A 24,111-nucleotide genomic window follows, 5' to 3' on the forward strand; every position below is an offset into this window, starting at 1 on the left:
AAGAATGTAAAAAGACGGGATCCCTGGGTGGCGCAGTGGTTTAGCGCCTGCCTTTGGCCCAGGGCGCGATCCTGGAGACCCGGGATCGAATCCCACGTCGGGCTCCCGGTGCATGGAGCCTGCTTCTCCCTCTGCCTATGTCTCTGCCTCTCTCTCTCTCTCTCTGTGTGACTATCATAAATAAATAAAAATTAAAAAAAAAAAAAAAAAAAAAAAAAAAAAGAATGTAAAAAGACAACCTACAGAATAGGAGAAAATATTTGTAAATCATATACCTGGTAAAGGTCTAATATCCAAAATATATAAAGAAGTCTTACAATTCAACAACACAAAGACAACAATCCAATTTTAAAAAGGGCAAATGATTTGAATATATATCCAAAGGAGATATATAAATGGCCAATAACCACTTGAAAAGGCACTCAAAGTCATTAGCAATATGTGAAATGCAAATCAAAACCACAATGAGGTAACCACTTCACACCCACTAGTATAGCTATTAATACTAAAAACCAAACGAATACAAATAACAAATCTTGACAAGGAAATGAATAAATTGGAAGTCTCATACATTGCTGTGGTCAGGGAAATGGTTCAGTTGCTAGGAAAAACAGTTTGGTGGTTTCTTTAACAGTTAAACATAAAATTGACATCTAATCCAGCGATTCCATTCCTAGATACTCGAAAGAACTAAAAACAGGTACTCAGGGGCACCTGGGTTGCTCAGCTGGTTAAGCATCTGCCTTCTTTCTGCTGAGATCATGCCCCATGTTGAGCCTGCTTCTCCTTCTCCCTCTGCCCCTCCCCTGCTCTCTGCCTGTGTTCTCTCTTCTCAAATAAATAAATAAATAAATAAAATCTTTAAAAAAAAATAAAAAATAAACAGATACTCAAACAAGTACAAGTACACACATGTTCATAGAAGCACGACTCACAGTAATCAAAATGTGGGACAACTCAAATGTCCATCAGTGGTTGAACAGATAAACAAATTGTAGTATACACATACAGTGAGATATTATTCAGATATAAATAAGAATGAAAAAAGTGATACCTGCTGCAAGGTAGATGGACTTCCAAAACAAGTGAATAAAGCCAGAAACAAAAAGCTTCATATATGTACTATTCCATCAATATTAAATCTTCAAAATAGGTAAATTCATAGAGATGGTATACAACATTATGAAAGAACTAAACTGTTCACTTTTAAATGGTAAATTTTATGTCATATGCATTTCACCTCAATAAAAAGAAAGCTTAGAGAAAAGGCAGCAAATAGGACTTGATCAACTTCTTTTCCAATGAGAAAAGAGAGAAGTTCACCAGGGTTAACAACATTTAAAATATGCAAAACATCTTTTGTATGAGGAAAAAAATTGTAATTACTTATTACAGATATCCTTCTGCAACTTTTTTCTTCTCTTACTCCCTTCCCGCATCTCTTCCTCCTTCCCCCAAATATAAATAATATATATTATGTATAAACACTAGAGAAATATATATTCCTCTCCTATAATTTAGATTATACCTTCTTTCTTGGTCCTATAATGATTTCTCTCCCTTTTTCTGCTTCCTCTTATCTATTTTTTATGAGGTGGCCTCAATGTTATCTTCTAATCCTTCTAAGTAAGTTTTTCATTTTCATCATTCATATTTTAATTTCTAAGTGCTTTCTGGTTTTTGCCCACTCATTTTCTTATAGCAAACTCTTGTGACATGGACATATCGTTTTCTCTTATTTCTCTAAAAATATTATTAATAATTATTATTATTTAAGTTTTCTTAAACTTAAAGTTTAAGAGTCTTTGTTTCCTCTACTTTTTTTTTTTTTTTTTCCTATTTATCTGTTTAGGTCTTTGTTATTTCTAATACAGGCTTTCCTCAAATATCTGATGACACTTGTGTATCCACTCATATTCTAGAAGGAACATTAAAAACTTAATTGGAAATTTTGTCAACTTTATGAGGCTTATCAACTGTGGATTTCACTTGGCTAAGTCATTTCACTTGGGAATTCCTTTGATGTTTTTATCCTTAAGTTTTTCTTTTAGAGCCAACTTAGCAAATGTGACTGGGAGATCACAATATTCAGTATATGATAAGCATTCACTCAAACCCCCTCTTCCTTTAATGCCCTTGCCCACAAAGGTGTTTCATTTACCTAAAGTCCAAAGACCTCAGTTAGATCCACTCCAGAAGATAAGCCTCCAGGCTTCTATTGAGTGAAGGAGGCATCCAACTGTGTTAAGTACAGGAGATCTGAGGACTATAACTGGTTAAATGGACTTTCTATGTTTAATGAATGTTTAATAAACATTTTACGTTTTCATACAGTCTTTGTCTCTAAAGATTGACCTGTACTTCTAAAAATGTCCCCCACCACTGTTGCCTCCCTTCCGGAGATACCAGGAATTCATCATTCCTGAGTACTCAAGGGTTTCAAATGTATAAACTGCATTTCTTTGTAGCTCACCTCATTGTCAGCTAATTATTCAGTTCTCTAACCCTTCTAAATTGGTTACTACTCATCTGTCCACTCTCCAGCTTCCAGAATTTTGTTGCTACTCATCCCTCTTCTATTTCTTTGCTTATGTTTTCTTAAAATGCATTTTTCTATCAAATTAGTGGGCCTTCCGCAATTAGCCAAACTAAATATATATGTTCAAGCTACCCTCTTCTCTTAGTCTCATGAAGTATTTTCTACATTAAAAATCATCTTCTATTGGAAGATGCTGATTTCAGGGGTAGTTACTCTGGTGCAATTAACCTTATGATTTTATTTTTATTTTTCATTTTTTATTTTTTATTTTTATTTTTATTTTTTTAATTTTTATTTATTTATGATAGTCACACAGAGAGAGAGAGAGAGGCAGAGACACAGGCAGAGGGAGAAGCAGGCTCCATGCACCAGGAGCCCGACGTGGGATTCGATCCCGGGTCTCCAGGATCGCGCCCTGGGCCAAAGGCAGGCGCCAAACTGCTGCGCCACCCAGGGATCCCTATTTTTCATTTTTTAAAACAGATTTCACTTATTTATTCAGAAGAGACACAGAGAGAGAGAGGCAGAGACACAGGCAGAGGGAGAAGCAGGCTTCATGCAGGGAGCCCGACATGGGACTCAATCCCAGGACCCTGGAATCATGACTTGAGCCAAAGGCAAAAGCTCAGCCACTGAGCCACCCAGGTTCCCCAGTGCAGTTAACTTTAAAGGTCATTTTTTATTATATAAAGGCTGGCTACCCTTTCTTGAAATTCTGCTGTATTTTTCTTCTACCTTTTTATATTCACTCTGTACAACACCATACTCTTTTTTAATTTTTTTAAGATTTTATTAATTCATGAGAGACACAGAGAGAGAGAGAGAGAGAGAGAGAGAGAGGCAGAGACACAGGCAGAGGGAGAGGCAGGCTCCATTCAGGGAGTCCGATGTGGGACTCGATCCTGGGTCTCCAGGATTACGCCCTGGGTGAAGGCAGACACCCACCGCTAAGACACCCAGGCATCCCAACACTACACTCTTTTTTGACTGAATACTTAACTGCTAAGGAGGAAATAACACCCCCTCCTCCTTCAGTTCCTTTAGTTCTCTCAGCATACTAATGTTCTAAATTACATTGTGCTGGTTTCATTCCTCTTCATATCCTGGCATGCAAGTACTCTATTTGTTAGTCAGTTTGTACTATCCCTTTAGGCATTTGTCTAGGTTTCATACAATTTTATCTTCTAAGAATTCTTCCTCTGATTTTTTTTTTTAAGATTTTATTTAATGATTTATTTGACAGAGCAAGAGAGCAGAAGCAGGAGGAGAGGCAGGCTGAGAGAGAGAGAGATAAACAGGCTCCCTGCTGAGCAAGAAGCCCAATGCAGGGCTTGATCCCAGGACTCTGGGATCATGACCTGTGCTGAAGGCAGACACTTAACCAACTGAGCCATCCAGGTACCCCCCCTTCCTCTGATTCTTGACCAACAGACTCACAAAGCACATAGTTTTCTTCACTGGTGTCATTTGCTCACTACAGTTGTATGTCGTTAATCTCCTAACACTCTTGCATGTTTTCCTGAGAGTGCCTGCTTAATATTATGACAGAAAACATTAAATAGCTGGGATTCTGAGGAGGGGTAAGATCTAAACTCCCAGCTGAGGACCATCAGAGAGGCTATCACCAGCTCAAAAATAAATAAATTCCCTTTTTTATAATTATACTTCCTCCCTCAAAACCACCCCTCAAATTTGCTATGAGACCTTCCTTCAAAACTTGTAATATTTAATCTTCTTTCCACCACATGTATATGCTTCTAAACATGGAGGATAAAAGGTGGGAGAAAACAAAAGGGAAAAAGGGCAGCAGTAAGAAAGAGCTTTTTACCCTCCACTGGGAAAAGAAATTTGACTTTCTCATATATCCTAAGTCAGGTACCACTTATTTATTTTGCTATATAGCTGGAAATTATAAACTCTTTCTAAAGATTTTTTGCAGCACTAACATTGCTGTTCAAATAGTGATACCTAGCCCTACTAGGATTCAAACAGCATAATGGAAAATCTCTGTAGAATGAAAAAAAATTTTTTTTATTTAAAGATTTTATTTATTCATGAGAGACACAGAGAGAGAGAGAGGCAGAGACACAGGCAGTGGGAGAAGCAGGGAGCCCAATGTGGGACTCGATCCTGGGTCTCCAGGATCACACCCTGGGCCGAAGGTGGCACTAAACCTCTAAGCCACCGGGCTGCCCTAGAATGAAAATTTTTGATGAGGACTTTCCCATCCTCAGGGATCACACTATTCCTTTCATATTCCAAAAACACGTACATATATGTCTATGATGGTATCTACCACATTTATAATGACTGGTTTGTGTGTCTGTTTCCTCACTAGTACCTAAGCTCCTAGATAAAACAATAGAAACACCATATCGTCCATCTTTAGAAATTTACGAAGTAATTCAAAAGGCACAATGTAATGTTTAGAGTCGAGGAGTAATGCATATCCATGAATTTCTCTTTAAGATGATGGAAACTGGGATCCCTGGGTGGCGCAGCGGTTTGGCGCCTGCCTTTGGCCCAGGGCGCGATCCTGGAGACTCGGGATCGAGTCCCACATCGGGCTCCCGGTGCATGGAGCCTGCTTCTCCCTCTGCCTGTGTCTCTGCCTCTCTCTCTCTCTCTGTGACTATCATGAATAAATAAATAAAAAATCTTTAAAAAAAAAAAAAAAGATGATGGAAACTTCTTAACTCTGATAGCAATAGTATATATAATTCAAGAAAAAGAAAACAAAGTACCTCCGAAAATATAAATCATAAAGAATTTATAATATTGCTTTAAAGCCACCTACATATGAGACATGGCTTAAAAGCCTCCAATAGGAGAAAAGCAGAATGTGGAACATTTTCAATTTAAACATGAGATGAAGGAAAATAAAACCAACCACCAACCATAAAGACTTCCAGTGGCTTCTCTTCACATTGGAAAAAAGTTCTGTTTTGATGACATCTGCCTACCTCTACTCCCCAGTTTATAATACCCTAACCTCATTAGCATTGTGATTCCTATTTCCTAAAATGCTTGCACAGCTGGCTCCTTCTGATGATGGTTTCTCAATATGAGTGTTGCCTCCTCACAGAGGCATTCTTCAACTTTTATATGCATACTGCCCTTAATTCTACCCTGCCCCCATATATATGCTATCATATTTTCCTTGGTTAGGAGATCTTATCAATTATTAAAAATATTTCATGTATTTATTACTTTTCTCTTACTAGAAAGTAAACTTAATAAAAGTAAACAGAAGGCACTTTGTCTAATTGACTACATAGCTAGAGAGTATTAGCATATAAGTCAGTGCTGCATAACTGTTTGTTAAATAAATGAATAAATGAGTGACTGAATGTGAACCACATCATGTACTGATTGGATGAATAAATGGGTCACAATTCCTTTCTAGGGAATATTTTCTCAGGTAGATAGAATCTTTGAGTACATTACCAACTTTAATGAAGTATGAATCTGAATCCCAGTTATACCAATTACTAATTATGTCAACTTGGAACAATTACTTACTATCAGTAAGTCAAGATAAAATGATACTTGGAAACTGTCTGGCACACAGTTAGCCTTTATTCTTAACTCTCTCTTAGAGGACAGGAGTTGAAAGTGGAAGAAATCATAGGAACAGATCAAATATGTGTTTGCTCTAATGGTCACTATTGAGCATCATGGGTTCACCCGTTTATTGGGAAGCAACAGGTCACCAAGCAGAGCTAAAAAAAAAATATATATGACCATGTCTGCATTTGGAACAAGTAAAATCACATCCCTCAAACATAGTTGGCACTTTAATATCATCTGCTAAAATAATAATGAACAATTTCAGGTCACAGAAATTTTAAGCTTATAATTTCTTGAATACTTAAATTTGTATTTATAAGAAATGCAGTAGTCAAGATATTAGATCAAGACATTCCTGGTTTTGGGCAGCCCAGGTGGCTCAGCGGTTTAGCGCCACCTCCAGCCCAGGGCATGATCCTGGAGATGCATTGGGCTCCCTGTGTGGGGCCTGCTTCTCCCTCTGCCTGTGTCTCTGCCTCTCTCTCTGCCTCTGTGTTTCTCATGAATAAATAAATAGATTTTTTTTAAAAGACATTCCTGGTTTATAATCCTTATTCTACCTCTTGATCACTGTATTATCTTAGGTGAGTTGCTCAAGTTAAGCCTCAATTAAAGTTGGGTTGTTGACAATGCAAACTTCAATTTACACTTCAAACATTTCTCAGTACTCTTAAGGTAAAGGGGGGGGGGGAACCCTTAACTTATTCTACAATGCCCTTTATCTTCTGGTTGTTAATCTCAAACCATAATCCTTTTTCTCTGTACTCTAGTTACATTGACCTTCTATTTATTTCCTTCAAAGCACTATGTACCCTATCTATTCACCCATATATGTACCCTTATTAGAGGTTGTTTTATTTTTTAATTTCTTCATTTGGCCCTTAGTTATTATCTATGTCCTTTCATTTCAGCCTGAAGAACTCCTTTTATCATTTCTTGTAGGGCGGTTCTATTAGCAACAAATTTCCAGGCTTAAGTATGCTCAAAGAGCTAATGAAAACCAAAGACAAAGAACAAAAGGAAACCAGGAAAAAAATATATGAACAAAATGAGAGTATCAGTAAGGACATAGAAATTATGAAGAGAAACTAAATAAAAATGCTGGAGCTAAAAAGAATAATAGGTGAAATGAAAAAACCACTGGAGAGGGGGATGTTCAAAGCAAACTGAACAGACTTTAAGAAAGAGCCAACAGACTTGAAGATGGGTCAATTTAGATTATCTAGTCTGAGGAACAGAAAGAAAAAAGTATGGAGAAGTCAACAGATATGTTATAGGTATCTCAAAAGGAGAAGAGAAAAGGGGGCAGAAAAAAATATCTGAAGAAGTAATGGCTGAAAACTTCCCAAATTTAAGGAAAGAAACATGAATCCACACATTCAAAGAGATCAGTGCACTCCGGAAGGATAAACACAGGGAGAAGCACATTGAGACACATAGTCAAGATTTTGAAAGACAAAAATAGAATCTTGAAAGCAGCAGGAGAGAAGCAACACATCACTTACTAGGAATCCTCAATAAAATTAACAGCCAATTTCTCATCACAAAGTATGGAGCTCAGAGGTAGGGAGATGACATATTTAAAGTTCTAAAAGAAAAACAATTACTGACAAAGGATTCTATATCTGGCAAAATTATTCTTTGAAAATGAAGGAGAAATTAAGACATTCTCAAATAAATGAAGTAAATGAGATAAATATTAACAGCATCATGACAAAAAGAGGAGCAGTGTAGTATAGTGAAGACACAAGAACCATGTCAAACTGAATGGGCTCTAACCCTGAACATCACTGATTAATAACAACGTAACTCTGGGTGAACTGTTTAACCTCTCTATAGCTCATTTCCCTTTTATAAAATGAGGATAATAACAGTACCTCTCTCATGAAGTTCGGATGGTGAAATAAATTAAAACAATAAATTCATAAAAGGGTACTTGGCATGTAATTAAGCACTCAACTGCTGACTATCATCATCATCATCATCATTTTTACAGAAATTCTAGAATATTAGCTTTTATTTCTTTCAACTACCCATATTTCTGTAAAACAAACACTGAATACTGAGAAAATGACACAATACTGAGTTTCTGTAGAATTGTGCATTAGTAAAATCACAAATTATATTTTAAGTCTAATAAGTAGATTGAACTAAATGTTTTGTCATGCCTTTAATCAGAGACCAAGTAAAAAAAGTGATTGGTGAAAGTAGTTTTTTTCTCAAGTTGCTGACATAGATGCTTAAACCTTTAGGTATAGGCTTAGACTTTTTACTTAAACAGTCCAACACTACTATCATAGCTACAATGATTTCTAACAATAATTTCTTAACATTAAATATTGAATCAGTGTACACGTTTGTCTTATAATATTTTTAAACTGTTTGAATTTGGACTCAAATATAATATATAGATTAGAATAGGCTGACATATCCCTGAAGTCTCTTTTCATCTGTAACTGTTTCTACCACAGCCTCATGCCATTAATACTTTTAGTTAAAGAAAACAGATCTGTCTTTTAGAGTTTCCCAGTATGGACTTTCCTAATTTTATCCCCTTGTGTCATTTATTATGTCCCTCTATTCTTACTATTTCTTGTAAGTTAGTCTTGATCATAATCAATAATTTTTCTGTTGTTTTCATTTGGATGGACAGCTTCAGAGTGGTTGTGTGTACTTCTGTTAGCAAAGACATGTCTTTCTTACATAAAGCAGGAATGATAATGTTAGGAAGATTAAATGAGTTACTAAAAATCAAATTCTTAGATTAGTACCTGGGACACAGTGGGCACTCATAAACACTGACTCTTATTATTGCACTGCATGCATGCAGTGATTTGATAACAGACCTGATGAGAACTTTTGAGGAAGTAGTTAAAGATAACTAATATTTCTGGCTTAGGTGGCTAAGTGGATATTGGTATCATTGACAAATACAGGAAATATATAAAGAGGAAAAGGTTTCTGGAAATTGGAAGAAAATGTGTTCAAGTTTAGACATGCTGAGTTTAGTGCTATAGGATAGCAAGGTACCAATGTCTGTCACATACAAAACTGGAAACAAGGATTCTAAAACGTAAAAGAAACGTCTGTGGATAGAAAATAAAGATAAAATGTTGAGAGGAAAGGGAACTCCGTCAAGGTCACAATTATCATAAGAAGACTATAAGTTCACTCTTAGAATGAATTGGCATTGGATAAAGAGAGGTAAAAAAACTTCAAGGAAAGGAAATGATGTATGGAAAAAAAGATACAGACACAATCTTCACTATATGTTCTAGTCATAAGAATATTCTGACTAGGGGCACTTGGGTGGCTTAGTTGGTTGAGCATCCAACTCTTGATTTCAGCCTGGTCATGATCTCAAGGTCATAGGATCAGGCCCTGAGTCGGGCTCTGTGCTCAGTGTGGAATCTGCTTGAGATTCTCTCTCTCCATTTCCCTCTGCCCCTCCCCACTGCACTCTCACCTCTCTCACTAAAATAAATAAGTGAATCTTAAAAAAAAAAAAAAAAAAAAAGAATGTTATGACTAGAAAAACTTTTCATGTTGTAAAGTTACATAGATACGGCAAAGAGAACTTTGAATGGCTTTGAAATTTAGGAATAGGTAATTCAATTTAAATAGAAAATGATAAGATATTTAAGAAGTTAGTAAGATAATTAAACTCTATGCTGTGGCAACATCATGCAAAAATCTAACATAACAGAATTAGAAAGTAGAAGATATACTTACTATACTACTCTAGAGGATTGAAAATTTATGCCACTTTTAATTCCACCTAAGCTAAAGAGAACACTGCGTAGGGACATGGCTTCAGGCTTCCCAGAAGTAGAAGAAGATGGCATATTTAGTGCCTTCCCATATCCCTTTCCATCCCACTCTCTTGTTTTCTCCTTTTCCTTGGGAAACCAATGCTCAAGCTGCCCTAACTATATAAAAATAAAACTGCATTTTTGCAACGATGCCCTGTCTTGCTCCCTGAAGCATTCTAGTTACATCTCCACAATCAGTTCTAGCCTGCCATATAATATTTCATTTTCCCCCTACCATCTTATAGATCCTTTTTCAATTTCAAGTAATTCATACAACTTGATAAGTGATCAAAACCCTAGGAGATATTTAATTTAAAAAAGAATTTACTAACTTGTATGAATTTCAAATTGTTAAAGTGTATATTCTCCGTATGTTTTCTATGTACTTACCCATTCTGGTTCATCCTGACATTATCATACTAAGAGACACACCAGCACAGGACAGTTTATTGAATAAATTTCTGCTGTGCCACTATTGGATACAAAGCATTCTAACAGACTCTAAGGGAACTAAAAGAATGAATAAAACATAATATGCCTTTACTAGATAGTAAGGACTTTAAAGGCTAACAGGTGAAATAACCAAACATACAACTCATCTCATAAAGCAGATAAGAGCTTTATAAGAATGTTTCTAAAACTTAAGATATATATAGATCCTTACAAATGGAGAAAAAATGTCTTATAAACACAAGGATAGATTGAAATTAATTAAATTATTATATTACTGAAATACATAGAAAAGTAACTATTGATAAGGATAAACTCTTCTTGCTATTAAATCTAATTCAATATACTACCAAAACAAATTCACAAAGTATGCACATAAAAGCTACAAAACTATGGGTGGGTGGGCGGTCCAGTTAGTTAATCATTCAACTCTTGATTTTAGCTCAGGTCATGATCTCTGTCCGGGTCATGAGATCCACAATAGGCATACAGCCTGCTTAAGATTCTCTCTCTCCCTCTCCTTTTGCCTGCCTTCTTATCACTTGTGTGTGCTTTTTCCATCTCTCTCTCTCTCTCTCTAAAAAAAAAGCCACAAAACTAGCAGATTTCAAGTTGTTATCATATGATGTTTTTGCTAAAATGAAATCATTGTACTCAATATGATGGAATATGGTACTAATTGTACTTCCCCATTATTTTCCAAATACATTTGAGTTTGGCATGCCTATCTTCTAATCTAGTGTCTCCTAAACATTTAATATTGCCACCATTATTTTCTACTCAAACTATTACAAAGCTTTAATTTAGTTCATTCTTGATGTCATCTGGCCTTCACTTGATACAAATGAGCCATATATGTCAAATCTATTTCTGTTCTTTTCTTATTAGACTGACATAATTAAACACAATCACAGTCCTGCAAGTACATGGTAGTAATTGAGTATAAGGTAAGGATCCCAAGAGATAAAAGAATATACTTATATTAATTTCTTTTATATTAACATTTGTAAATTATTATAGGAAACCCTCTTTCCACAGAGAATATATCTATACTCAGATCCAAGGTAGTATTGAAGAACACTGCTATGACAGATATAATACTAAAAAGGCAGAAACGATGAGGATATTAGTTCTAACTTCAAGGAGGAGAAGGTAATATTTGAGGGGAACTGTGACATTTGAGTTTATTGCCAAATGTGTAAGTTTTCTAAAATTTCATTTCTGTAAGTTTGACACTAAAACTATGAAAGATCTAGAGTGAAAAAAAAAAAAGGACACCCAGAAATATTCAGTAATAGGGGTAATAAAGAGACAAAAACTATGAATTTTTATGAATAAAAGTTAAGCATTTTTTCCTGAGATAAAAGTAAATTGGAGAATAAAATTGCAAGCATTAGATGTGCTATTCACAAAATAGATGGCATATGTTGCATGTGGAAAAGTTTACTTGCACTATCTTATATTATGGAAATATACCTATTGATGTAATGTTTTTAAAATGCATTTGGAAAATGCATTCACATAAGGACAGCATCAGGAATATTTGTATTAAACTTTTTTTAAAAAAAAGATTTTATTTGTTTGAGAGAGAAACAGAGCATGTGAGGAGAGACAGAGAGAGAGAGGGAAAAATTCGAAGCAGACTCTGTGCTGACCCTGGAGACTGACGGAGGGCTCAGTCCCACAACTCGAGATCATGACCCAAGCCAAAACAAAGAGTCAGACTCTTAACTGAATGAGCCAGTCAGGCAGCCCTAACATCTATGACATGCTAACTGAGGTGTCCTTTTGATGCTATACAATAAGAATTTTCCATTTTTATCAAAATCATTCTTTCTTTAGTTTTTCCTTTGTATATTTATAAAATAATAATAAGAATCAAATTTCATTATTCTATATAACTCAGCCTATAACAACTTTATTCTTACCTCTGAACCAGTTTTTGCAGATTATATTTGTATTTTATATTTTCCTTGACTACAACATTTACAAGTCTGCACTGGTGTTCTAGAAAGTGTGAGAGAAGAGAATGATGTACTAACAAAATAAAATTTCAAGTCACTTTAATTCAGAAAACATTTATCTAGTCTAGGTGCTAGACTCACTACTGATTACAGCAAAAAAACACCAAACCAAAGTAGAAAACTTTTTTCTTTTATATTCTCTCATGCTTCTATAATTATTTCTAGACTATGTTAAGTTAGTGTCTTTTGCAGGCAGCCCCAGTGGCCCAGCAGTTTAACACTGCCTTCGGCCCAGGGCATGATCCTGGAGACCCGGGATCGAGTCCCATGTCGGGCTCCCTGCATGAAGCCTGCTTCTCCCTCTGCTTGTGTCTCTGCCGATCTCTCTCTCTCTCTCTCTCTTTCTATGTCTGTCATGAATAAATAAATAAAATCTTTAAAAAAAGTTATTGTCTTTTGCTTTTTTTCAGGCAAATTTATTAAACAGCTCATTTAAAATTTTCAAGTAAGAATTAAGTTTTAAACTAAATGTGTAACATCGTACACTTCCATTTGTTCAAGGAAGTTTAGTTGGGTCTCTGCAGCACAATACCATTTATATTTGCAGTCACATGGAGAACACCATGCTTGCTTTTAGCTCCATTAATGGTATAATGATGTAACTTTTGCTGGAGATGCACTAAGCAGAGAAGGATCTTTTATCCAAATATACACATCTGCTTTGGCTATTTTTTTTTTAAGATTTTCTTTATTTGACAGAGAGAGCATACAAGTGCACAAGCTGGGGGAACAGCAGGCAGAGGGAGAGGGAGAAGCAGGAAGATCCCAGGACTCTGGGATCATCATGACCTGCGCCAAAGGCAGATGCTTAACCAACTGAGCCACCCAGGTGTCCCATGCTTTTGGTATTAACAAAAGGCAGAAAAATAAAGGTCAGTTAATATGTAGCAGACTTCTGGAAATGGCTGATTTCTGCACTTTACAAATAATCATTTAACTATCAATAGAAAACACTGGGAAAGGGCTCCCAGAGCAGCGCCTTGGCGGTCGGCAAGAACAAGCGCCTTACGAAAGGCGGAAAAAGAGAGCCAAGAAGAAAGTGGTTGATCCATTTTCTAAGAAAGATTGGTATGATGTGAAAGTGCCTGCCAGCTATGTTCAATATAAGAAATGTTGGAAAAACACTAGTCACAGGAACTCAAGGAACCAAAATTGCGTCTGATGGTCTCAAGGGTTGCGTTTTTGAAGTTAGCCTTGCTGATCTGCAGAATGATGAAGTTGCCTTTAGGAAATTCAAGCTAATCACTGAGGATGTGCAGGGCAAAAACTGCCTGCCTAATTTCCATGGCATGGATCTTACCCGTGACAAAATGTGCTCCATGGTCAAAAAATGGCAGACCATGATTGAAGCTCATGTTGATGTAAAGACTACTGATGGTTATTTGCTTCGTCTATTTTGTGTTGGTTTTACTAAAAAACGCAATAATCAGATTCGGAAGACCTCTTATGCTCAGCACCAACAGGTCCACCAAATTCGGAAAAAGATGATGGAAATCATGACCCGAGAGGTGCAGACAAATGACTTGAAAGAAGTGGTCAAATAAATTGATTCCAGACAGCATCAGAAAAGATATAGAAAAAGCTTGTCAGTCTATTTATCCACTCCATGATGTTTTTGTTAGAAAAGTAAAAATGCTGAAGAAGTCCAAGTCTGAATTGGAAAAACTCATGGAGCTTCATGGTGAAGGTAGTAGTTCTGGAAAAGCTACGGGGGATGAGACCGGTTCTAAAGTTGAACGAGCTGATGGATATGAACCACCAGTCCAAGAATCTGTTTAAAATTCAGACATTTAATGGTGACAAATAAAAACATATTTGTGATGTTTAATTTCTTATCATTCTTTTTAAATTATCAGACTCAGTGAAGCAGATGTTCTGAATTGACAGTGAGAACTTTTCAGAACTGTTGTATGGATCTTATCCGTTGCTCTTGGCTACTAAATAGCTGCAAAAGGGTAGTGATCTATTTTAAGCTGTAGTGATCTGGATGGAAGTGTTATAGATGGTTAATAAAAGGAAACTTAAAAAAAAAAAAAACACTGGGAAAGACACTTGATCTTTCTGAGTCTGTTTAGTCATCTGTAACTGTAATAATAAAGGCTCAAATAGAAAACACCTATCATCTTAAAAAACAGTGAATAAATAAATGTTAGTTTTGTTCTTCCTTTCTCAACATTTAATAGAAAAACCTTGAAAAAATAAAAATAAAAATGAAGAAAAAAATAAAATATTAAAAGAACTCTTTGCTAGGTATTTAGCACTTACCAAATTCTTGATATGTAAACTCCTACAAAATCTAAACTTTAGGTTCATTTACTTTCTCAACTTTTATATTTCAACAGTATTAGATCAAAATATTTGCATGTCCCTCACATACATTTTTTCCAAATCCATAAAACCCATTTCCTCTTTCTGGATTCTCTTCCTTTAAAAAAAAATGTTATTTGAGCATAGCTGACACAAAATATTACATTAGTTTCAGGTGTACAACATAGTGATTCAACAAGTTTATACATTATGTTATGCTCACCACAAGTATAGCTACCGTCTGTCACCATACAACACTATCATAACATCATTGGCTACATTCCTTATGCTGTGCCTTTTATTCCTGTGACTTATTCATTCCATAACTGGAAGTGTGTATTTCCCACTCTCTTCACACATTTTGCCTATTCCTCCACCTTCCTCCCCTCTGGCAACCGTCAGTTTGTTCTCTGTATTTATAGGTTTGATTCTGCTTTTTCTTTGTTTATTCATGTTTTATTTTTTGACAGGAGTGTTTTACACATGAGTGAAATCATATGGTATTTATCTTTCGCAGCCTGACTTATTTCAACTTAGCATTACACTCTAGTTCCATCCATATTGTCACAAATGGTATTACCTCATTATTTTTATGGGTACATAATATTCCTGTGTGTGTGTGTGTGTGTGTGTGTGTACATACATACACATATATTTACCACAGTTTCCCTACCATTCATCTATTGATGGATGCTTAGGTTTGCTTCCATATTTTGGCTATTGTAAATAATGCTGCATATATATTTCACACAAAGGAGTGCATATATCTTTCAGTATTAGTGTTTTCTTCTATTTCATACCTCAGAAATCTAGCCCAACTTGGGTGGCTTGGTGGTTGAGCATCTGCCTTTGGCTCAGTCATGATCCCAGGGTCCCTGCAGGGAGCCTGCTTCTCCCGCTGTCTATGTCTCTGCCTCTCTCTCTGTGTCTCTCATGAATAAATACATAAAATCTTAAAAAAAAATAAATAAATAAAATCTTTAAAAAAAATCTAGCCCAGATGTCATCCTTCTCTGTAAAGCTTTCCTTAGTCTCCTCCCCTAAACACAGTGAATTAGTCCCTTTTCTATTTTTCTCCTAAAATCTAAGCTATAAAAAGTGACAGCAGAGTTCAATAAAAATAAATGAAATATAAACAAACCAAAGACATTTTAACAATGTAATAAACTTTCTTTGTCAAGTTATTTTAGTGTGTCAGGATTAGTTTTAGCCATGAGTGACAGAAAACCTGAAACCAGTGGCTTACAAAAAATAAGTCTATCCCTGTCATGTCAAGGAAGTTCAGATGGAGACACCAGTATAGACATGGACAGGGTAACATCTGAAGATGTTAGAGACTTTCTCTCTTTTTGCATTGTCCATTCCTGGTTTGGGATTTCCACTTATTTCCAATTACCATGTCCATATTTCAATCATCAAGTAGGAAGGGAGAAAAAAGAGGGAATGCAACCCTTCCTTTAAGACTACTTTCTACAAGTTGTACAGAGTACTTTTGCTTATTTATCTTTGGCCAAACCTTAGTCCTATGACCACATCTAGATGCAAGGGAAGCTGGGAAATATTCTCATTCCAGGTATTGATATGCTGGGAAAAGATGAGTAGAGGGGGACAACCAACATTAGGGAACAACTACCAGTCACTATGACACTTGGTTATATCTTATCTGTAGTAGGTAACTGACATTTTTGCTATCTACACCAATATTTCTAGTAGTGTGTACATTGTAAAACTGTATAATAGTTCCTTCCAAATTTCAATTTTTAAGTGAAATATTTCTGTTGGTGGAGATTAGTCTCTACAAAATTTAAGTAATACTTATAATAAAATTACAAAGGGAAAAAAGGAATATTAATAAAAAATGGAAAAGGCTTAGGGCACCTGGGTGGCTCAGTTGGTTAAGCATCCAATTCTTGATTTCAGTTCAAGTCCTGATCTCAGTGTCATAAGATGGGCCCATATCAGGCTCCATACTGGGGTGCAGAGTCTGCTTAAGACTCTCTTTCCATCTCCCTCTGCCCGCCTACCCTGCTCACACACAGGTGTGAGTGCTCTTTCTCTCTCGTTAAAAACAAAAAACAAAACTAAAACAAAACAAAACCAGAAAAGGCCATTTAATTTACTTTGTCACAGATTATTAAAATATGTAGTAAAAGGTTAAATCAGAATATTTAAAAATATAGCTAATATATTAATGAAATTACATATTAACAAAACTGCATGTAAGTGAAATTGCATGAATACTCTCAAAGAAGAGAATCTGGAAAGATTTGAGAAGGAAAAAAATCTATGAGTTATTTTATTATACCTCCTATAAATGCTGTTTAGAGATTTTTAGTCAAGTAGATGTGATCAGGGGTGCCTTGGTGGCTCAGTCGGTTAAGTGTCTGCCTACAGCTCAGGTCATGATCCCAAGGTCAAGAATCTGCTTCCCCCTCTGCCTCTGCCTCCCCATTTTGTGTGTGAGCTTTGTTTTTCAAATACATACATAAAATATTTTTTTAAAAAAGTAAATGTGATCACAAAACAATATTAAAATCTGGTAGAGGGGAACCCTGGGTGGCGCAGCGGTTTGGCACCTGCCTTTGGCCCAGGGAGCGATCCTGGAGACCCGGGATCGAATCCCATGTCAGGCTCCCAGTGCATGGAGCCTGCTTCTCCTTCTGCCTGTGTCTCTGCCTCTCTCTCTCTCTCTCTGTGTGACTATCATAAATAAATAAAAAATTAAAAAAATAAATAAATAAAATAAAATCTGGTAGAATAAAACAAAATCAGTGTTAGGCCAAGATCTCACACTACATGACTTCAGAAAAGTAACTTTACAGGTGATGATACGACTAGGGGTCAAAAGAATTTAATATGTATCAGCCTCTGGGCTATGCTTTATAAGCATGATATCACTTAATATTCACAACACTCCTAGACATATATTATCTCTGCTTTAGAGAGGAAAAAAATGGATCTTAGACTATGTGATTGACTCAAGATCACAAGAGCTATATAAGTACCAGAGCACAAACTTAAACAACTGTTTTTCTGACCTCAGTTCATGTTCTTAGCCATTACGCATTATTACCTCCCTTCAAACTCTCTTGACTATGGTTTTCTCATCTGTTGTATAAGGGGGAATGTAGCACAACCTGAACCATTCAAAAGTTCATTCTGGCCTTTTAAGATGTTAATGTTCTAGTAAGGCCTGACTCTTTCCCTAAATAAAAGCATATCATATCAAAAGATCTAATCACGTCTACTTGCTGGAATTCATATGTCAATTAAGTTATCATAAATAAATGTATCATAGAGAATATAAATTCATTTATTGAAACTTACAAACAAAAGGGCCACAATATGTAAGGTAAATTTGGATGTTAAGTCTTTACAGCTGATTTCATGACCCTTCATGTATGTGTAAAGGAGCCATATGTAAAGTTAAGTAAGAGGGAAGAAATTAATAAACATTATTTGTAAATCTTGCATAGCAATCCTTTGAAGCGTATGTAATACATCATTTTACAGGTGAAGATACTGAGGCACAAAGAGGGTGACTTGTGGAAGGTCACATACTTAGTGGCATCAATACTTGAACTCTCTCTAGTTTTTCTTTTTTTTTTAAGATTGATTGATTGATTGATTTTTATTTATTTTAGAGAGAGTGAGGAGGAGAGGGGGAGAGAGAGAGAGAGAAAAGGAATCTGAAGCAGACTCCTCACTGAGCATGGAGCCTGACGCCAGGCCAGATCTCATGACCCTGAGATCATGACCTGAACCAAAATCAAGAGTCAGATGGCTGACTGAGCTACCCAGGTGCCCCAAACCCTCTCTGGTTCTAAAACCTACATTCTTTCCCATCAACCCTGCTTCCTATGTTCAATTCTGGATATTCGTGCATTAATATCCTTATTTCAATTTTAATGTAGGAAAACTAAAGATGCTAACTAATTTAGCTCCTTCTGGAGTATTTACGATTACCAGCAAATACTGGCTGAATACTCATTTGCTGAGCACAGTTGGAAAATATGTATTAAAATATATAAAATAAAAGAGAATATATATTATCAGTAACACAGTAATAATAAAAAATTAAGCATTACCAAATTACTAGGGAGAATTACTTTCTTTTTTTTTATTATTTTTTCTGGATTTTATTTATTTATTCATGAGAGACACAGAGAGAGAAAGAGAGAGAGAGAGAGAGGCAGAGACACAGGCAGAGGGAGAAGCAGGCTCCATGCAGGGAGCCCGATGTGGGACTCGATCCCGGGACTCCAGGATCACGCCCCAGGCTGAAGGCAGGTGTTCAACCGCTCAGCCACCCAGGTGTCCTGAGAATTACTTTCAATTAGGATGACTAGGAAGGTCTCAAAGAAATGATTATCTGTAGACAAGGTATTAGAGAAGTCTGAGTTCATCAGAAAAAACTAAAAGCCTGAAATGGAAAAAGGATATTTTAGAGAGGGGCATCTGGCTGGTTTAGCTCGTAGAGCATTTAACTCTTCATCTCAAGGTTGTGAGTTCAAGTCCCATGTTGGTCACAGAGACTGATTAAAAATAAAATCTTAAAAAAAAAAAAAAAAAAAAGAGACGGCAGCCCAGGTGGCTCAGCAGTGTAGTGCCTGCCTTTGGCTCAGACTGTGATCCTGGAGACCGGGGATCGAGTCCCACATCCGGCTCCCTGCATGGACCCTGCTTCTTCCTCTGCCTGTGTCTCTGCCTCTCTCTGTCTCTCATGAATAAATAAATAAAATATTTTTTTAAAAAAAGAATTGTCTAGGGAAAGGGAATGACATGAAGATAAGTATGGAGCCAAAATGAGTATTCAACATAGAGCCAAAATGAATATTTAACATAGAGTATATAGTCCACATAGGGTAAAGTGTAGGATTCTTCTTGAATGATAGAATATTTGTCTGGGAAATGTTTTATAGCCAAATTGAGGAGGGAGCTTGAATACCAAGTTAGAATATCTAGATTTGACCTTGGTGGAAATGGTACATCACTAAACATCTTCAAGTAGAGAAGTGAAAGAGAGCAATGCTTTAATAAGATTAAACTGAGAACATACAGACTTTAAGGGAATTAATGATGACCAGGATGATGAGAGATCAATTAGAAGATCAGAACATTTCTGTGGATTATAACATGGGAAAAATTGAATTTCTCCTGTGTTCTAAAAATTTCTGGGGGAAAAAAATAAGATGTATATTATATAATATACAAAAACTCATTACAACTTTGGCTCTGAAATAATCTATAATATCCCCTCTCACCCAGCCACAATATTCTACTCTTTTAGCTATTACTTTATAATCTCATTTCATCAGCTTATCTACTTCTGATTAGTCTCTTAACCTCTCCATTTTCTCTGAACATATCAGCCTTCCCTGGCCTCATTTCATTTCTGCCCTATGGTCAACACTTGAAATATTCTCTGCACAGTTCCCTCAACCAGAATCAGTGTTGATGTCTACCCTCTTTTCTTAACTCAAGGGGCTGGAGAAGGCCTCACAGCCCAATATTTTACAAAGTAATGGTCTATTATCAGTCACTTAGAAACATCTCAAATGAATACTTCTTATTCTTTAACTTATTTAATGTCAGATAATATTGGTCACTACCTCTCTTCCTGAAATTCTTAAATTGAGAACAATTGCTATTACATATTCTCTTAATATTACCCTAAACATGTACAGTGAGAGTTAGCATTTTCAAATTAAAAATCTTTTTCATCCAATGCTAATGTTAATCTCCTTAATTGTAAAACACCTGATGCTAAACAGAAGATTACTACAGAAATGTTAATATTTTGTTGTAAACTATTCAGTTAGGGTAATAAAGTTCTGATTAAGAAAAAAACAAACAAGCAAAGAGCTGCATATTAGAGACAGCGAAAGTGATCCCTTAGGAAAATGAATGAATATGCCATAAACATCTTCACATCTGTATACTCAATGATGACAAAGCTTTTAAAAATACAATAGAAGTACTCTCTGGACTCTGAAAAATGTTACAACTTAAAAAAATAAACCAGTTTTCCCAAAAAATGTTAAAACATAAATACAAAGATTATCTACATGTGAGTTTACATTTCTGATTATTACTGGCCTTGGATAAAGGTTTTTCTTTAAGAAATGTATTTCATGGGATGCCTGGGTGGCTCAGCAGTTTAGGGCCTGCCTTCAGCCCAGAGCGTGATCCTGAAGTCCCGGAATCGAGTCCCATGCCAGGCTCCCTGCATGGAGCCTGCTTCTCCCTTTGCCTCTTCTCCCTCAGAGTTTGCCAGATCACACTCTGAGCCAAAGGCAGGTCTCTCTCTGCCTCTCTCTCTCTCTCTCTCTCTCATTAATAAATAAATAAAATCTTTAAAACAAGCAAAAAAATGTATTTCCTTATATATAGTAGTATGAACACTTTAAAATTAAAGAGGAAAAGTATTAGTTACTTTTTAGAATTCTCTTTTCAGCAACTCTCCATATTTGGAAGACTCTCTATAAATAATTTAAATATCAATGAAAAATTTAAGCAAGCTTAAGAGTCCTTTCAAGGCTGTTTTCACAGTCTTTCCTTATTAAGTGATTACAGTCTCTCAAGTAATTTTATTTTTGTCAATTTTTACCTAATATGGAGTCACCTTAAATGTTCTATCATTTTTTAGTAAAAACAAAAACTTCAGAAACATGATGTTCAGATTATGATTCATATTGAAATATATTAGTATAATTAAGCATATAATTTCAGTTATTAAAAGTAATTTTTTAAAAGATTTCATTTATTTATTCATGAGAGACAGAGAGAGAATCAGAGACATAGGCAGAGAGAGAAGTAGGCTAGGCTCTCTGCGGGCAGCCCGATGCGGAACTAGATCCTGGGACTCTGGGATCATGACCTGAGCCAAAGGCAAATGCACAACCACTGAGCCACCCTGGTGCCCCTTAAAAGTAATTTTCATTTTAAATGTTTTTAAATCATTTAAAGCAATATTTTTAGTATTTAAATAACTAGAAGTGTGAAGTGTTCATTGAAAGTGTAAATATTCAATTGACTGTTGAAATAATAATTTAAAATTATAAATATTTCCCAATACAATTCTCTTTCTGGAGAAAAATAAAACATCCTTAAAAGATTAATTATTTTGGTCTTACTGTGATCAATGTGGTCAATCTTGTGACATCACTGTTGAGAAATCTGCAATAGGAAAACAGAAATAGCATTCAGCTGAATCATATTTGAGTAAGTCATTTAGAAGCTAAAGCGTTTGTTTAGCATTTTTGTCTTTCTTAATGCCATAAGTCATATTTAAATGAATCTAAATATGTCAGGAAAAGTACAATTGGTATGATACAAATATATAACACTTGCAGTTTGTTTATAGGTCATTATTTATTATAGCATGATAGATTATGTTTTGTTTATAATCAGTAACACCCCAGGGTTAACATATTAGTAAATAAACCATAGGACATTTGTGTTGCTTTTTATTTGTTTTCAAGTATTTGCTTTCAAATACTAAGAAGAGAATCACAGTATCTTAAATACACTATATACAAGAGAGACAGGTACTATTTATAGATAACTTTTTCTCTACGATCAGATTAGCAGTTCGTCCTATGACTATATTATCAATTTATTATCAATTAATAGGAGAAATGGCCTCATGCTCATACTTATGAGAAGTGACAAAACTATACAGAAGGAAAATGTCATTTGGAAGGAGGTATACACTATAAACCTAAGGGAAGTTATTTAAGTTAAACTATTTCCTGAACTATAGAGAGCTTAGAGTTCTTAACCCTGTAAAATCTAAGCTTTTTGATATTTCTCAATTAATGAGGCATGATTTAAGGTAAATTTTTAAATGTTTCGTGTTAAAAAAAACACAATGTTATGATGTTTTAATATTCATAAAGGGCCTTTGTATATTATTTCATCAACAATTCTTTCAAAGTAGCGGGAAAGAGATATTTCTTATTATACACTCATGGAAAATAGATGCTAGAGAGATGCATGACTTGTCCGAGGACAGAGACCTGAGTTTTCCCTGATTCCTTTCTTATCTCACACCTTCCATCCATTCCATTCTGCCAACATATTACCCTCTGTATCCAAAGACCTGCCTTCAAGAGCATTATGCTCTCAACTTAAGGCAATCAACAGTCTTGTGGGACACCAGACTGGCTCAGTTAGTAGAGCATATGACTCTTAATTTCATGGTTGTGAGTCCAAGCCCCACATTGGGTGTGGACCCTACTTTAAACAAACAAACACACACACAATCTCATGATGATAAAATGTCAATACAAAAAAGCCTTATGAAAGAAGAATCATACATTGTATAAAACTCTGTAATTCAGAGTTCTAAAAGTTATTAAGATAGTTACATTCAAACAATATTTGTGACTGAATAAAAAATGTTTTATTTTTTATTTATTTTTTGGAAAAAATACAAGGTAATTAAGACTATATAGTTAAAACTGCATACTATATTTAAAGCTCTAAAGCTAATAGCATAAAAGTAGCAAAGGCATTCCTTCATCATGGTAACAATTTTTACACATGGTTCACTGGGTACTTGCAAATGCAAGAAAAAAATATATATAAAATTCAAATGACACTAGATAAAGCCAGATAAATCTTAAAGCTTCGCATAAAAATCCTAAGTGGCTTTTACAAGGAAAGGTAATTCTTTAAAATCATCTTGAAACTAGGAAACGTATTCAAATTACATATATAAAAAGCAATATCACATTTTATGAAAACACAATTCAACTAATATATTGGTTATGTGCTATTTCTCTACAAGTCACCATTTCAGTAAATATGCACAGGGAAAATCTCCACCATATTTATACTTAGAGAACACCTACCAGTGTTAAATTGTGGGATAGGTCAAGATATACAATTATATAAGAAATCTTTCAGTAATTAACATTTACCTATCTTTATTTTTCCTCTTCTTCTGCCCCAAAACAGAAAGCTAGGCTTTAAAAAAAAAAAAAAAAAAGATTTGATTTATATACTTGACAGAGAGAGATTGAGAGCACAAGCAGAGGGAGTAGCAGAGGGGGAAGGAGAGGCAGGCTCTCTCTGCAAAGCAGGGAGGGAGCCTGACGCAGGGCTAGATCCCATGACTCTGGGATCATGACCTGAGCAGAAAGCAAATCCTTAACTGACTAAGCCACCCAGGCACCCCAAAAATCTTTATGTAATTGATTTTAACATACTCAAGTCTTAACCTTCACCTGACGACACCACAGAAGTCTCAACACACGCAGAGAAAGGTTATCTATCCCTACCCAGTTTATTGAAAAGATTCAGAAGAATAAATGAACAGAATATCTAATTTTTCTCACCTCAATCTGAATATAGAAGTATATGCTGTTTACCTCTAAAATGTATTTAGGGCAGTCCCGGTGGC

The 24,111-nt window shown here is 35.5% G+C and overlaps 1 protein-coding gene and 1 pseudogene across 6 annotated transcripts in view; one reads left to right on the plus strand and one right to left on the minus strand.

Annotated features, from left to right (window-relative positions):
• Positions 1 to 24,111, minus strand: part of BAZ2B (bromodomain adjacent to zinc finger domain 2B) — a 293,071-nt gene that overhangs the window by 199,337 nt on the left and 69,623 nt on the right. For 5 of the 6 annotated variants that reach the window (XM_049106145.1, XM_025471102.3, XM_025471100.3 and 2 more), the window contains exon 2: positions 21,839 to 21,881. The gene's annotated coding sequence lies outside the window, so the exon portion shown is untranslated. Of the gene's footprint in view, positions 1 to 21,838; positions 21,882 to 23,629; positions 23,650 to 24,111 lie in introns of those variants that run through there. The other variant, XM_049106132.1, reaches the window with a different exon arrangement.
• On the plus strand, positions 11,298 to 14,223 carry LOC112674619 (40S ribosomal protein S3a-like; annotated as a pseudogene).

The sequence above is a fragment of the Canis lupus genome, chromosome 36, assembly GCF_003254725.2.
Source record: "Canis lupus dingo isolate Sandy chromosome 36, ASM325472v2, whole genome shotgun sequence".
Lineage (NCBI taxonomy): Eukaryota > Metazoa > Chordata > Mammalia > Carnivora > Canidae > Canis > Canis lupus.